Source organism: Nicotiana sylvestris, chromosome 7 (assembly GCF_000393655.2).
Source record: "Nicotiana sylvestris chromosome 7, ASM39365v2, whole genome shotgun sequence".
NCBI lineage: Eukaryota > Viridiplantae > Streptophyta > Magnoliopsida > Solanales > Solanaceae > Nicotiana > Nicotiana sylvestris.
This window is the reverse complement of record NC_091063.1, coordinates 163,131,214-163,147,457: the sequence shown is the minus strand read 5'-3', so window position 1 is coordinate 163,147,457 and position 16,244 is coordinate 163,131,214. Positions and strand designations below refer to the sequence as shown.

The 16,244-nt window shown below is 34.7% G+C and overlaps 1 long non-coding RNA gene across 4 annotated transcripts; it reads right to left on the bottom strand.

Moving 5' to 3' along the window:
* Window positions 1-237: 237 nt before the first annotated feature.
* Window positions 238-12,605, bottom strand: LOC104217108 (uncharacterized). 4 transcript variants are annotated; one of them, XR_011400876.1, is made up of 4 exons: window positions 12,377-12,605; window positions 11,396-11,499; window positions 4,322-10,640; window positions 238-2,525 (listed from the first exon to the last, which is right to left on the bottom strand). It is a non-coding gene; the product is annotated as an uncharacterized lncRNA (long non-coding RNA). The 4 variants fall into 4 exon arrangements; XR_011400877.1 differs by having other exon boundaries at window positions 238-4,508; window positions 5,982-10,640; XR_011400875.1 differs by having other exon boundaries at window positions 238-9,251; window positions 10,539-10,640.
* Window positions 12,606-16,244: the final 3,639 nt, after the last annotated feature.

Below are 16,244 nucleotides of genomic sequence, written 5' to 3'. Positions count from 1 at the left end.
TAGAATACAGCGGGATGCATTGAAATACAATGAAAAAAAGACAGTGAATACAATGAAATACATGGAATACAACGAGATACATTGAATTACAATGAAAAAAAGACAATGAATATAATGAAATATATGAGTGCTCATCAAATTGATACCATTGTGGAACGACGAACTGTTACAGAGCCTATTATATATTCCTATGAGATAGAAAATGAAAAATAAAGTGAAAAATTGGAAGTCGTTGGATTTGAAACAAGCTAATCTGAATATGATTCTTTGTGGTGCATTACTAATTGAAGCAAAGAGAGAAATTTGAACTGAATAAGCTGGAGTTGCAGGTTTATGGAGCCGCTGATCTCAAGAGTTTCGATGATGGTTATTGAAGGAAACCATGAGATTGAGCCTCAAGTAGCAGGCCTCACATTCCAGTCGTACTTGACAAGATTTGTTGTTCCTTCAAAGGAATCTGGCTCTAACAGTAACTCGTGGTTTCAGGGAATGGGGGAAGAGAATGACATGTATCAAAGTAGAGAGAGAAAGAAAATAGTGTAACTGAATAGCGTATTAGGGGTAGGAGGTAATCAAAATTAGATATTTTGCTATAAACATTAAAATGTATCTATAGAATATAATTTATTTAAATGGTATTTATTTAAAATAAATAAGGCGTTAACCTTTGCTATAGAAAGTAAAAATTCCTACGAGATTTGCAGTAAATTTTAGCTCAGGCTAAGTTGGGCTTAACAAGAAACCAGCAATCTTTTGGGCCACGATTGCGCCTGCAAATGCTAGATAATTCATTTTTTCCTTGAGAAGGTGAAGAGAAGGAGCAAAGAATAATTGATCTGCCGTACAGCTGACTAATCACGCTAAGAAATTCATTCATATTTAACTAAATGGATGATAATATTATAAATTCACGTTGTCAAGTTCAGTAGCTACATCATATCTTGTAACATTCAACACAACGCAAAACACCAAAAAGTTACTGTTTTTCTCTCTTTTCCTTCGAAAGGATTTAGTGCACTACAAAACTCAAATTTAACCGACATAAGCATCACCTTTGTGATGCATTTGACATGAACAAGAACAGAGATTACCTTTTTACGGAAACTTGGAAAATAAGCTAATTAATACCTTGAAATGCAGGGAAAGATGCATGAATCCGCACTCAGAAATGGAAAGAAGAGATGATTTTTCCTCGTAGTAATTGCGGATCTTAGGAAACGCATTGAAAAAGACACTCACCTGCAACACCAATACATATCCAAGACATATTAGGCAAGACATATTAGGCACGTAATTGAACAACAATATCTTGGAGGCAAAACTATATATTGGAGTAGATTATCCCTGTCCTCCATATTTCAAGAAACTGGAGAGCCTCAACCACGTTAATAAACCAATAAAACCTACTAATGGAGTTTGGTTTTGGCAGAAAGACATTTCAGAGGCCCAACACCCATGAAAAGAAACACGCATAGAAAAATGCACTTAGCAGTTAGGACCGCAGAACCTGGAATGGTTTCATTTAACAAAAGGCAATGAATTTGTAATTCGATATGCTTCCCACATGGTTGGAAAATGATAAAAGGTTGGATACAGTGCTTATTCCTGAGTCAGGCCCTTTTGTTATAAGGTCTTTTAGAAAGTGGTGAACTGACAATGAACGACACATAGATGATGTGCTAGTTTTCTCCCTAAAGCAAACCAAAGCTCCTCCTCCACAATGATCAGATGTCACATGATCTATCATTCCAAGCAATAATCACAAGCACCAACCCACACATGCACAAATTAATCTTTAAGGATCAACAACCAATTAGGGGAAAAGAAGGAACCATCAACAACTAATGTTGATCCAACAAATTGGAATATTCAAGTGGTCTGATTGATTGGCTGCACAGGCATGATATCCGGTTCAAATGTGATGAGTCTGACAGTAATGTTTGAAAGGTAAAAACGTCTGACCATGCACCACTTCTCAATTTGTCAGTAACAGGGAAATAAGATGCAATCTTCCCATTTAATTGAAAGGATACCATGAAAAAGAAGTGGAAATGTCAGTCTCATAACAAAATCAGCATTAACGAAGAGGTAAAAGGTGGAGAATGCACAACAGCGCAAGAATTTGAAATTGAATTCACGGTCATGATTCTTAAAAAGACAGTCATTTGTGTAGCATGGGTTTACCTCTGATCCAACAGAAATGCACCGTTCTTAGAAGTAACATAAAAGAAGCTGGATTTCAACAAAGATACATTCTATTAGCACCCAAGGGTGTAGCCTAGTGGTCAATGAAGCGGATTGAGAATTTGACGTTTCAGGTTCAAATCTCAGCGGAGACAAAAACACTGGGTGATTTTTTCTCATCTATGCAAGCCTTGGTGGATAGAATTACCTGGTACCTGTTGCTAGTGGGAGGAAGCAGGTATCCCGTGGAATTCGTCGAAGTATGCGCAAGCTGGCCCAAACACCACGATTATAAAACAAATGTACAGTCCATTTGTTTTCTTCGGAAAGATTGTTTAGATCTAATTTAAACAAGAAGAAGAAGAAGATAGAAATGCTTATATGTTGGATTATTAACAATTAACCACAAGATATATAAGTCGTTTTACTTCAATACTTCAGTTATAGACGGTCAAGCCCCTAATGTCTTGAGTTTCTAAAGAAAGAAAGAAGCAACTTGCATCTGAAAACATGTCAGATTTTCAAACATGAGGACTGTTGTACCATATCATCAATTATCACTATTAGGACATATATCCACGACATACATAGTGATGATCAAATTGGCCGCATCACCCAACATATAAATTACAGAAGTGAGAAAGTGTTTGAACAATATAGTCGATAACATTCTGGTAATGGAAACCAAAAACTCGGGAAACAATCTATACAATCAGTGGTTAACATGTAATATACAGGAGTCAACAATGTGTTCCAGGGGAAAACAGCCATTGGTCAAAAGTTAGGTCACTAGAGACAAAGAGATTATCCAACTTCAGTGGGTCATTTCATAAATGAATTCGCCTAAACTTGCAGCTGTATTAGCTTACAGGGTTTGTTAAATTTATTTTTTAGTGCACATGTGCTTATGCATCCCTACGCATATTTGTAGAAAGGAGATCCTTATTCAAGATCATAATTATGATTGCAGATCTCATATCCTTACAGGATCTTGAAGTTTATAGCTTTTGAAAGTAGATTTTTCACATAATCACATGGAAATAGTATTGAAAATCTCAAGAATTCTTAGCTATACTAGGTATTGTAGAGGAGATCTCCACAATGATATGAACTTATAGAATCTTAAATGCACTTGAAGTGAATTTTAGAATCTAAGGTGGCACGTCCAAAATTCTTTTTTTTATTACTTATTTCCCCAAAACTTACAACTGTCACATTCCCATTTTGGAAGGAATAAAGGTTGGAGTAATACAAAGAGAAATAAAAAATAAAGCATCAACAATGACGAAATGGCGTAATCTATTACAGTATTTATGCAAACCTAAGACAAGATATATATATATATATATGTGTGTGTGTGTGAAACAAAAACAAAAGAAAGAATAGAAGAAAGACCAAAATCATTTTATCCATATAACGATGAGCTACTGAGGAGACTCAATCACTTAAGAATTTAGGAGAAGCAAATTAAGAATATTCATATGGATGGATATAATTCGCACTATTCACCTACATCCTCATATACAGAATTTACATTGTTTTCACAAAAAATCAGGGTAAATGTTGGTTCAGGTTAAAGAATAAAAAGAAGAAAAAACAAGTGAAAAAAAGTGTCAATTTTATCTTATTCATTTAGCACCCACAAACATCAAACAATATCCTTTAAGAGTCAAAACCAGGATCGTATCCACATGGACTAAATTTAGAGGTTATCAGTACACATAACCAAAAGATTCAGAACTAGAATAAACATATTTGGTGAACTCCATACTTTGATTTTCAAAATACATCATTTTAAAGGATGACATGTGCCAATTAAGCTGAACATTCTTGTTTCTTACCCAAGTGACGTTAGTCACTAACACATTACAAGTTGCTTATAAGTTTTAACTAACTTAACAACATTTTAGTGTAGGAAAGTTGACAAATTGGGTAACCAAATCAGCCAAATTAGCCAGCAATTTATTGCCCTAAACAAAATTGGACATAGCTTAACTAGAATATTGCCCTCAACAAGTGGGACGTATTTAAACCAAATTTTTCTACTTTCTAAAGCATTACCGATAGCAACGAATAATTAGGAAAGTCATCATTCAGAAGGTAGCTTATAAACATTTAAATAAAGCCAACCACTTACTAACATATCCATCATGACTTGGGACTGCAAGTAACCCGCACAAGAATGGACAATTTAGATGACAATTCAAAGAGTTGATGACGACATTAGACTTGGATGTGCTCAAAACGTGTTATGTTCCATATTCACATGATTCCAAATGAGGCGTGTCGTCTTTGAGGCTAGATTTCTGCATCACTTGATGGTTCTACGTTCAGAAAAACAGAGTTATGCCAGCTGTAAAGAACTTCAAAGCTTATTTTGCAATACTCGTTATTTGATAATATGATTTTAAAAGCAATCATTTGATGTAGGTGCGCAGGATAAAACGACATAGTCCTATTGAGCTAAATATTTTGTTTCTAATCTAGGTCAGTATTACCACTAATACTCTCAAGAAGAAAGCATGAAAAGCAGAGTGACATAGGAGCTAAAACATGGATATGGGCAATAGTGAAAAGAGAGGATGAGTTATAATCAAAGGACTCAGGAATTAAAAAGCATTTGGTGAAATTCAGATGGAATTTCTTAGGCGCTTCTCTTTAAAAGTGTAAATAGATAGAATTATTCAAAACTTAATCTGTATTATCCAATTCAAAATGTTAACATGTATAGCTATGAATAGATCCTCCAACAGCATTGTCGGAGGGAAAAGCCAGAACTCCAGCTAGCAAGATGATACGTTGCAGCACCTTCATTGCATGTAGACCGTGTGTCTCTCACATGGAAGAACTTTATTTAAATGGATTACTCAATCTACTACACCACTCCACCTCATCTCCATTTACTATCGTCACCTTCACTACAATCACACTTCATCTCTATTTAAAGCAACAAAACCTGCATCCTCAAGTTCACCACAATCTCACTCCATCTCTATGTACTTACAGTGCAAGCTCGTTCCTTTCAACCCAAAGTGGTCTGCTCCCTCACTGAACTCCGAATTCAGGCCCTCCATATCATACAGTAACTTGAGCACAGACCATGAGAAATCTCATTTTCGAAGAACCTGGGATCAGAGTAAATACCAATACTACTCAAAGTATAAATCATGCCTGGGAGCGGATACGAGTTCCAGTAGTTGTGCCTGCTCTACATCTTGCAATGTATATATGCATAGGGATGTCCATCATGCTCTTCCTTGAGCGCATTTACATGGCAATAGTGATCGCAGGGGTCAAGTGCTTTGGAAGGAAAAGATATACGAAGTATAAGCTCGAGTCTGTAAAAGAAGACCTAGAGAAGCACAAAAACTACCCAATGGTGTTGGTCCAAATACCTATGTTCAACGAAAAGGAGGTACATACCTGCCAGAACCTTTTAACTTTACTTGAGTATATGTCTTTTCTGTTCAAGTTCCAGAGATTTACAGTTATGCATACATGATTATTGTTCAGCATTGTGTCTCAATTTTAACTGTTTGCTTAGAAGTAACTAAGAATATGTTTGTTTTCATCCCCCTTTCTTTTCTCGATCGGTGGTTATAATGTTTCCATCTTAAAAGTAATTTGTAGAAAATAAATCACTAACATACAATGATCCCAAAACTGAAAGAAATTTAGTCAATCAGCAACAGAAAATACAATTTCGTTTCTCAAAACCCCAATAATAAAAAATCTAGAAACAACACTAGTGTAAAACTGTACTGAGTATCAAGTGAAAGTTCATTGGAGGATTTTACCTTCAATGCTAGTGGAGCAATCTTTGTTCTTCTCTCACCCTTACCCTTCCTGGCTTCCCCATACCCAGACCATTCAGAAAAGAATTAGAATAATGGCAAAATTACACCACAAATGCCAGAAATTTCTTAAATGGAAAAATAGATGCAAGAAATTAATCCCTTCTCATATAAATCCTGACCCATTAGTCAGACTTTACTGATTAAGTTGACAAATCTTTTGTCGGTGTCTAATCTTTTCGTCTTTGAGTACTGCTACAAAACCATGTTTTTAGTAGCAGGAGACCAAATAAATAAGATAGATCTAACAGGTCAATGTTAATTGGCTAACAAGGTCAAACCAGGACGGTAAGCCAGAACATGGGAAGGAAGCTTATTGTCCATCTCTTTAAAAATTCCAAAAGGAGCAAGATAGTTTAAGGACGTTTTGACCAATAGAATCTACATACTATTTGACTGATTGTAGAAATTATAGATTTATGTTAATCGTCCAACACTGTTAATGACTTGTAGATAGCTTAATAAGCACATCTAATTAAAACCCAACAGAAACAAACCTAGATATTTTCTGCCATTATGCAATTTAAATTTGAGAATGTCACTAGCATATTGACTGTAAGGGTCTAGCCTCTAGCTTAGTTGGACAAGGAACAACGTTTAGGAGCATATAACATAAAGGCACTAATATTTGTGCCTTGCTCCTGATCAAAGAAAATAAAAACTGGGCAACAAGAAAAAAGCATTTGGAATTAGTCTGAGTGCCAACAAGAATAGCAGATTAATAGGAATATAAACTTTCTTTACAATGAAAACCATTACTCATCTTATTGTTCTTTATCAGGTTTACAAGCTCTCTATTGGAGCTGTATGTGGCTTGTCATGGCCATCAGATAGGCTCATTGTGCAGGTTCTTGATGACTCCACCAATGAAGTTTTAAGGGTATCTCTTTCAACTCAACATTATCTGAGAGCAAAATTTAAGAATCTTCTGAATCCCAAATAATTTTTGAGGATATATTTGCAGACATTAGTGGACTTGGAATGTCGAAAGTGGATAGAGAGAGGGATAAACGTGAAATACGAAACAAGAAACAACAGGAATGGCTACAAAGCGGGTGCTCTCAAGGAAGGTCTAAAGAAGCAGTATGTTGATGACTGTGAGTTTGTTGTGATCTTTGATGCAGACTTTCAGCCTGATGAAGACTTTCTTTGGAGGACCATACCATATCTTCTCGACAACCCAGAATTGGCTTTGGTTCAAGCCAGATGGAAATTTGGTAAGGCCAAAGACAGCAATATGTCCATAACACACTGAATTATTGGTCATGTTTCTCAAAAACTAATTTTTTTAAAGGTGTTCAAAAGAGGTATAACACAATTAATGAACAGTAATATTATTATGTTGTGACAGTAAACTGCGATTGCATCCATTTTATAATTACAGGATTCCTTTATGTTGTTTCCATCTCACTCAAAGAACTTTTCATGAAGAAATTTATCTAAAAAAGAAATATATTCAGCAAACTGTCCTTAATCTATTTAAAGGCAATGCCTGCGTAGACTCATAGGCAGAATTAACAGCTTCAGTCGCATTTCTTACTAACCTAGTCATTAACGTAATCAAAATGTTTCCACAGTTAATGCAGATGAATGTCTGATGACTCGACTCCAGGAGATGTCATTGGACTATCACTTCAGTGTTGAGCAAGAAGTTGGCTCGTCAACATGTTCATTCTTTGGGTTCAACGGTAAACCAAGAGTCAGATCTCACTCTACATACAGGCATTCAACAGCTAGAAATTATTTTGAGAATGCGATTAGCTTTTTGGATTGAATTGTAGGGACTGCTGGCGTCTGGAGAATTCAAGCAGTGAATGATGCTGGTGGATGGAAAGACAGGACCACAGTAGAGGACATGGATCTTGCAGTCAGGGCTAGCCTTAAGGGTTGGAAATTTGTGTTTGTGGGTGACCTAGCTGTGAGTTCATAACTTCAAAAATTCTTATTTATGGAAATGACTAGAAGCCTCTATCTATCAGAAGCATAACATAGTTCATTTAGGTCAAGAACGAACTCCCAAGTACCTTCAAGGCTTATAGATTTCAGCAGCACCGCTGGTCGTGTGGCCCAGCTAACCTCTTTCGCAAGATGATGAAAGAGATCATGCTTTGCGAGGTGATACTATTTTCTAAATTCTGTCTATTTTTAAAAAAAGAAGCTTTTCTGTCAACAAGTCACATCACACCTTTTCTTTTAATGCAGCGTGTATCAATCTGGAAGAAGTTTCATCTCATCTACGGCTTCTTCTTTGTGAGGAAGATTATTGCACACTGGGTTACTTTTTTCTTTTACTGTGTTGTCATTCCAGCAACTATCTTAGTGCCTGAAGTCCATCTTACAAAGCCTCTAGCTATATATCTTCCAGCAACCATTACCATTCTTAATGCCGCTTGCACACCAAGGTATGTGAACTCAAACTCAGAAAACCTTCTTCTGTTCATTTACATATTTTTAAAAGAACGATAATTACACAGCTTAGTATTGTTTCCATGCAGATCTTTCCATCTTCTTGTATTCTGGATACTATTCGAGAACGTCATGTCTCTCCATCGATCTAAGGCAACAATAATCGGACTCTTAGAAGCCAACCGAGTAAATGAATGGGTTGTAACTGAGAAGCTGGGGAACATGATGAAGCAAAAGTATAGTGCCAAGGCATCAAAGAGACCAAGATCGAGGATAGGTGAAAGGTAATCGTATATTGATACTTTTTATTACATTTGACAGTTTATTCAGTCCTACAAAGTTGGTAACATCAAAGTATTCTCTATCCTGCAAATTTCTGATTGCAACCTGCACTATGGTTTGAAAACAGGATTCATGTCTTAGAGCTGCTAATGGGAATGTATATGCTATACTGTGCTATATACAACATGCTATTTGGAAATGATCACTTTTTCATATACCTGTTCCTGCAAGCAGGAGCTTTCTTCATCGTTGGAGTTGGGTATGTTGGAACATTTGTCCCCAATTAGCGAATCCAGTGAACATAGATGCCACTATCGTGTTGGACAGACAGCAAGAACCATGCCCAGCTAGTAGACTAATAGTGTGTAAGTGCTAAATTGTATAAAAACTTAGGCCCTACGAGAGCTCAAAGGTTTCAATGTAATAATGCGTTGTCTCATATTTATACATTTGCAGAATTGACAGCTTGTTCATTTGGCTGTCCAAATAACTTTTGCTACACTTCAGCCTGTTATCAGATTTCCACTGCATAACATACATGCAGTAAATTATGAACAAAATGAACAGTAGTATTGTGTTTTCTTTCCTGCTTATCAAGAAAGATATTTTCTCTTCTTTTGTATAAGAAAAAGGTGAATAGGTGAAACTTGATACTTTAAGTAAGCATATTTTACTTCAAGATTTAACACTTCCTGATGAGCTTAATGAACCTATGGATCCAAGAACCTCCAAATTTTATAAACCTTATATAGCAACAACAACAACAACAACCATTATAATCCCACTAGTGGGGTCTGGGGAGGGTAGTGTGTACGCAGACAGTACCCCTACCCTGGGGTAGAGAGGCTGTTTCCAAATAGACCCTCGGCATCCTTCCTTCCAAGAACTCCCCACCTTGCTCTTGGGGTGACTCGAACTCACAACCTCTTGGTTGGAAGTGGAGGTTGCTTACCATCAGAGCAACCCCTCTTGTCTATAAACCTTATATAGCGACAACAACAACAACAACATATCCAGTAAAATCCCACTAGTGGGGTCTGAGGAGGGTAGGATGTATGCAGACCTTACCCCTACCCCGGAAGGGTAGAGAGACTGTTTTCGGGAGACCCTCGGCTCAACAGAAGAGATAATAATTTCATAAAAGAAACGAAAGAAGAAATAGGTAACAACAAAAGAAGCAAGAGAAGTGATAATAATATCTTAAAATAGACCAAATAAGTGAAAGGGAGTGCAATAATATAATCATATGCAAAATAACAAAATAGTGTGAACATAACATATACCGCTACCAGACATAGGCAAAACTCTATCAGACAAACCTTATATAGCGAAAAGCGGAAAAAAAACAGTGCACCAAAAATCATAGAAGAAACCGGGGGATGACAGAGAAAGCCATAAAGTTAAGAAATTCCTCCAGCTTTGGTGATCTTCACCTGTTAGCTGTTTGTTAACCACGAGAATTCAGTATCTTTAGAACTAGAAATCTTCATCAAGGATCTAGAGAACAGCTGGCAAGCACAGTACATGAAGAAAAGGATGAAGATGATCTGGAAGCTTATTCCTTTCGGCATCATTTGGACGGTTTGGCAAGAAAGAAACAAGAGACGTTTTGAAAAGAAAAAGGACCAGATTTCTCCTATAAAATATAGGTGTTTACAACTTTTGTTATAATGACAAAAAGGTGATACTGTAATTAGCATAGATGACTTCTTAAGACTTGCTAGATTCAGTTTCTTGCTAGTCTTCGTATAAGTTCAATATTTTTGTACTACTTTATTACCTTCTTGGTACTGTTATTATTAATAAAATTACCTTATCGAAAAAATATCTAAAAGCTGTTGGTTCCAGCGATTGAGGTAATAAGCATAAAACAGCTAGCGGGCACATCTGGCTGCAAAGGCGGACAACTCCCAACTGTGATATTGAGAAGTTGATATGACATGGAGTTAGAAAATAAAAAAGATATTCCTGAAAATCATTTTTTTTTTCATGAAGTAATATTTCTATTAATGCAGTGGGAAATTCCTATTACAGGAGTAGCTTACAAAATTAAAGAACCTACACAACAATATGGTTCTCTACAATAAAAGCATATGAAAAGAACTTCTTTCCTCACAGTCTCCCTTTGCCAATTCTTTAAGTTGTGAATGCAGGGCTAAACATGTGACCTCTTCTGCAGTATCACCTATAGATTAACCACAAGTTGCTTCTTTCCAAAAAAACACTACCAATGTTAACAAGACCAGTGCAACTAAATTGATTTTCTTCATTAATTAAACATTACTTGTCCTCAATCATTCACCTTTCTCTTCTATCTTGATATTCAACAAAATTTTTATTCTAATAAAAGGAGAAAAGAAAACCGAAATAAACTATCAAATGGAGTAAGAGGCATATCTAATAATTAACAAACTTGAAATTTCCATATTTTAGTAAGGGATTTTTGTTCCTCTATACTTTTATATAATAAGTAAAGGCATGGTGACATAGTAGTGAAGCTAGTGTCTAATGTATTAGATGAATAGGCTTGTGAAACCCCAAATTAGTAACCGATCCACCAATTCCTTTTGGATAATGCTTAAAATATATAACAAAACGATGATTACTGTATAGGCAAATACTGCACTAAGTTAAAATTCAGTGAGCACAATAGACCCAAACAGACTTACATGGACGGGTCAATGGGACGATCAGAAGGCTCATGGCTGGGGTTGGTGTCCTCCGTTGGACTTCAGAGGGGTACCCGCCTAAGGTCGGCCCCAAGTTGTCGAGCCTATGTCAATAAAAATAAAATTATATAGGAGTAATAAAATAAATAGACACATAAACACAAATAACAGACAAGAGCACGAATTTGCTTCTGAGATTCTGCACTTAAAATAAATACATACAGATATTGATTTCTTCTTTATATAGCCATCAAGTATCACTGAAACCTCATATCAATACTCACTTTATTCCAATTTGTACCATAATCATCCCATTTTGCTAAAAATGAATGATACCATTCCATTTCTTTTTTCTTTTTCCTTTTTTATGACGGTGGTGTTTGGCCCAGCTTGCATGCACCTCGACTATTCCACCGAGCACTTGCTACCTCCCACCAGCACAAGTATGGAGAAACTATGCCTACCATCACCTAGTGTCTTTTTTCTTTTTGTTTTTTTCCTTTCTTTTTTATGAAGGCGGTATCTGGCCCAGCTTGCGTACACCTCAACTATTCCATTGGGTATCTACTACCTCCTACAAGCACGGGTACGATAAATCTGCCTACCTAAGCTTAGGCAGAAGAAATCACTTAATGTTATTTTGTCTATGCTGGAATTTCAACCTCACACCATTCCATTTCAATATAATTTTCACAACTTTCAGATATTCAAATTCATTCAACTACTCAAAACTTTTAACTTTTTCTCTAACAACAAACTTTCAACTATTACTTTAATACTTTCGCTGTCTAATACTCCCTCCGTTTCAATTTATGTGAACTCATTTGACTGGGAGAGAGTATATAATTAATTTAACATCTTAAACTCCACGTTCAGTAAAAAAGCGTAATGCAAACACATGAAATGCGCCGTGCAGTGCTAACAATATATGATCGCGATAAATTGTGCGATATTGTTATCATTCATGAAAATATATACTACCTGTGAAAGCGCGAAAGTTTTTCTGAAGCATTAGCACTGATTAATCACTGTGAAATCCATAGTCGACAACAGCGAATTTTCGATTGGCGGATGAAAACGAGCCGGATATGAAAACCGCCGAACCCGACCCGGTCAATGAGGATTTGCACGAACCGACGCCCAATAATTTGAAGTCCAAAAGGAAATGGATCCGATGCTGTTGAATGTGTGGGCTGAAAAAACAGGCCAATATCAGGACCCTTGGCATTTGAAAATGGATTAGTTACCTCGACTTATTTTAAATAAATACCCTTTTCAAAAATTATATTCCATGGCTATCTTTTAATTTTTTATAGTCAAATATTTATTTATAATCACCTCCTACCCTTAAGCCATAAAATAAGCTTTGTATTATTTTTCATTCTCATATCCCCTACCCCGTATCTATTCTCCCTTCCCTCTCTCTCCCCCTCTCTTTCTCTACTTCTCGATGTCTTCTCCTCCGCCGGAGGTTGGAGCAATTGCCATCATCACCGTTTCGACCGTGGCCATTATTTATTGATACCGCCGCCCTCAGCCTCCCAATCTCATTCTATGACGCAACATATCGGATCAACAAAAACCTCCGTTATTTCGCTAGTAATTACGTGCTAATCGTCGGCAACCGAAGGTAACGGTGATAGCGAGCGAGGACTGGATACTGATGCTGCTTCAACGAGACGACATTAGGGTTGTTCTTGAACAAAGACGACGGAATTGGGGGCTGAGCAACTTGAATTTTCTGTTAATATATTCCAATGTATCTCGCTGTATTTCATTGTATTCATTGTCTTTTTTTCATTGTATTTCAATGTATCTCGCTATATTCTATGTATTTCATTGTCTTTTTTTTTTCATTGTATTTCAATATATCCCGTTGTATTCTATGTATTTCATTGTATTCACTGTCTCGCTATATTCAATGAATGTATTCAGATGTTTTTTTATAATTAATATAATTTATGTATCCAGATGTATTGTATAATTTCTCTGAAGATTGCTATGTTTTCGGGGTGTTTTTCGGTTGAGAATATTTTTTAAAATTGGAAATACAAAATTTGTGTGTTGTAATTGAGTTTGTTGAGTTATATTGGGAGTCTATTATGTTAATTGATTCACTTTCCGTTTAAAAACAGCGTAATCGCTTGTTTCACACCGTGAATACAATCGAATACAATAATCTATCCCACTGTAATCCCATATTTCACGCCATGAATACAGTCGAATACAAAAATATGTCTAGCTGTAATCCCTTGTTTCACACCTAGAAATGCTACTGTATTCATGAATACAATAACTTAAATACATCGAATACACTCTAAAAAATCTGAAAACATAGCTATAGGAAGTAATATAGTAAATGGTATCTACAACTAGCTAATAGTGGTTTCTGAAAGTTTCTCTTTGAAAATAGGGGTTTTGGCATGGTATAACAACATACCCATATAATTGACAGAAAATAGTTCTAGTTATAAATATTGGTATCAAATAGCTAATAAATATATATCACAATAATAATATGTATATCACAACTTTTTTCTTCTTCTTTGTCTATACCAACATGTATATTAAAATTTTATTTTTATTCTTTGTATATAAATAATATAAAATTATATATATAATTATTGTTGCCTTTATATCAATGTATATATTACAATAAAAATATTATACTATTTGTATATCACATTGTATAGCACATAAGACAAGTGTGTACCAAAATAGATATCATAAATTTATTTCTTCTTTGTGTACATCAATTTTTTTTTGTATACTAAAATATTATTGACTCCCACAATTATATTTATTATTTTATATTTTAGAACTTGCTTAAACATGCTATACCAAAAATTTATTTTCCTTTTTTTGATCAATAAATAATAATTATATTATTTGTATATCATAGTGTATTACATAATAATAATGTGTATATCAAAAAAAAATTATTAAAATTTTATTTTCCTTCTTTGTATATCATATTTCAGATTGAAAACTCAAGTTCAAGATGGCTCCACATATGTATACCCTATTGTAACCCGTGTATATCTCTATGTCTATCAATGATATTTTATGTATATTATATGTATCTGTGTATATCCATGAAAATATATGTTATATATACGATATAAAATGTGATATATACGGGCGTCCATCAAAAAATTATGTTGTATACCGATATACAAAGTGATATACACAGACGTCCTTAAAAACTTGTGTGTGATATACACTGATGTGTACGATATACAACGTGATATACATATATCGCAATTGAATTTTTAGGTCTAATTTTTTGCCTAAAACCAGTCTAAATCACTTCTATCTTGATCAAATTTAAAGTCTCGTTTAGGTATTTTCAACCAATTTCAATCACACACTCATTCAATCCAACCAAAAAAAGGAAGAGAGAAGAAAAACAAAGTTGAAGTATATTTTTTCTCTCTTAGTTTTTGCTAATCTTACTCAAATTTTGTATATAGCCTCGTTTAGGTATTTCAACCAATTTCAATATTTGAGGCTATCTTTGCCAAACCTAATATAAGACTAAAAAATTACAAATTCCTGTTTTGGGTTGTTATAGGATGCCAATTTTTCTTGAAAATATCTTTGCACAAATAGACGTTTGAATTTATTATTTATTTTTTCTAGTCATATATATAATTGTAGTTTTTTTTTACTTTTAGCCTACATCAGAAACTATTTATATTCGGTAGCAGAAAAAGTATATTAAAACTGTATAATTTTTGTATATAACATACATTATATATATACAAAAAAATATTTATTTTTTGGCTATTATTTTGAAAGCGACTATACAATGTCATTTTTTCTAAATTAGTTGTACACCGATTATATACAGTTCTATTGTGTGTGTGTGTGTGTTATAATACATACACTTGCTATTTTAGTTTAGTCGATTGAGTGAGCGGCTATTTAGGTCAATTTTGGATTTTAGGCCATATGCAAAAACCTTCAAATGAATTGGGCTACTTGGTCGATCAGACCAGTAACAGAGCCAGCTCCAAGTACATGTTGCCACTCTTGTATACCCTCAGTTCTAATTCGTTTTGTCACTTTTTGTTTATTGAAAGTCTAATTTCAAATTAAATTATGTAGACATGATTTAATTTTAGAATAAAAAGCAAATTAAAATTTCATAACTTATCAGCATTTTTCCATATAATAATGCAATTAGAATGTCCAGTCAAAGTTTCTTAAAATGATCTTGGGAAATCGAAGGCACGTAACAAATATTTAATTCTCTTTCCTCTATACTTTTATTATTTGGCCTATGGTCGTTTCACGAGTTTTGTTCGGGAGAAATTCAAAAATAGTCAGATTTACAATCGGTCATTTAAAAATAGTCCAGTTTCAAAAGTAATCAAAATTTAGCCACTTTTCATGTAAAGATAAATCTGAGCGAAAACACTGTTCAAAACCCGAAAAATACGTCAGTATATTATACTGGAGTTCCAGCATATTATACTGGAGTTACAGGATAAGTATGCTGGAACTCCAGCATAATATGATGGAGTTCCAGCATAAGTACTGTGAGCACGTGATTTTTGCTCTATATGAATTACTCCCACAAATTCAAAACAAAATAATTTTTTCCGTTGTTTGCAGTTTCGTGGATTTTTGTGGCATTTTTCGTTAATTGTTTGCATTTGTCTGTGCATGCTAATTTTGTTTAATTGATGAAAAATACAAAAATATGTTGCATTTGTATTTTAGGATTTAATTCTACATTTTAGGATTAATTGGCAATTAGATGTTTTATAAAAATGGAAAAATCACAAAAATGGTTTGTTTTCATTGTTCAATTTCTAGATTTGAATTTTGTTGGTTTTCCATT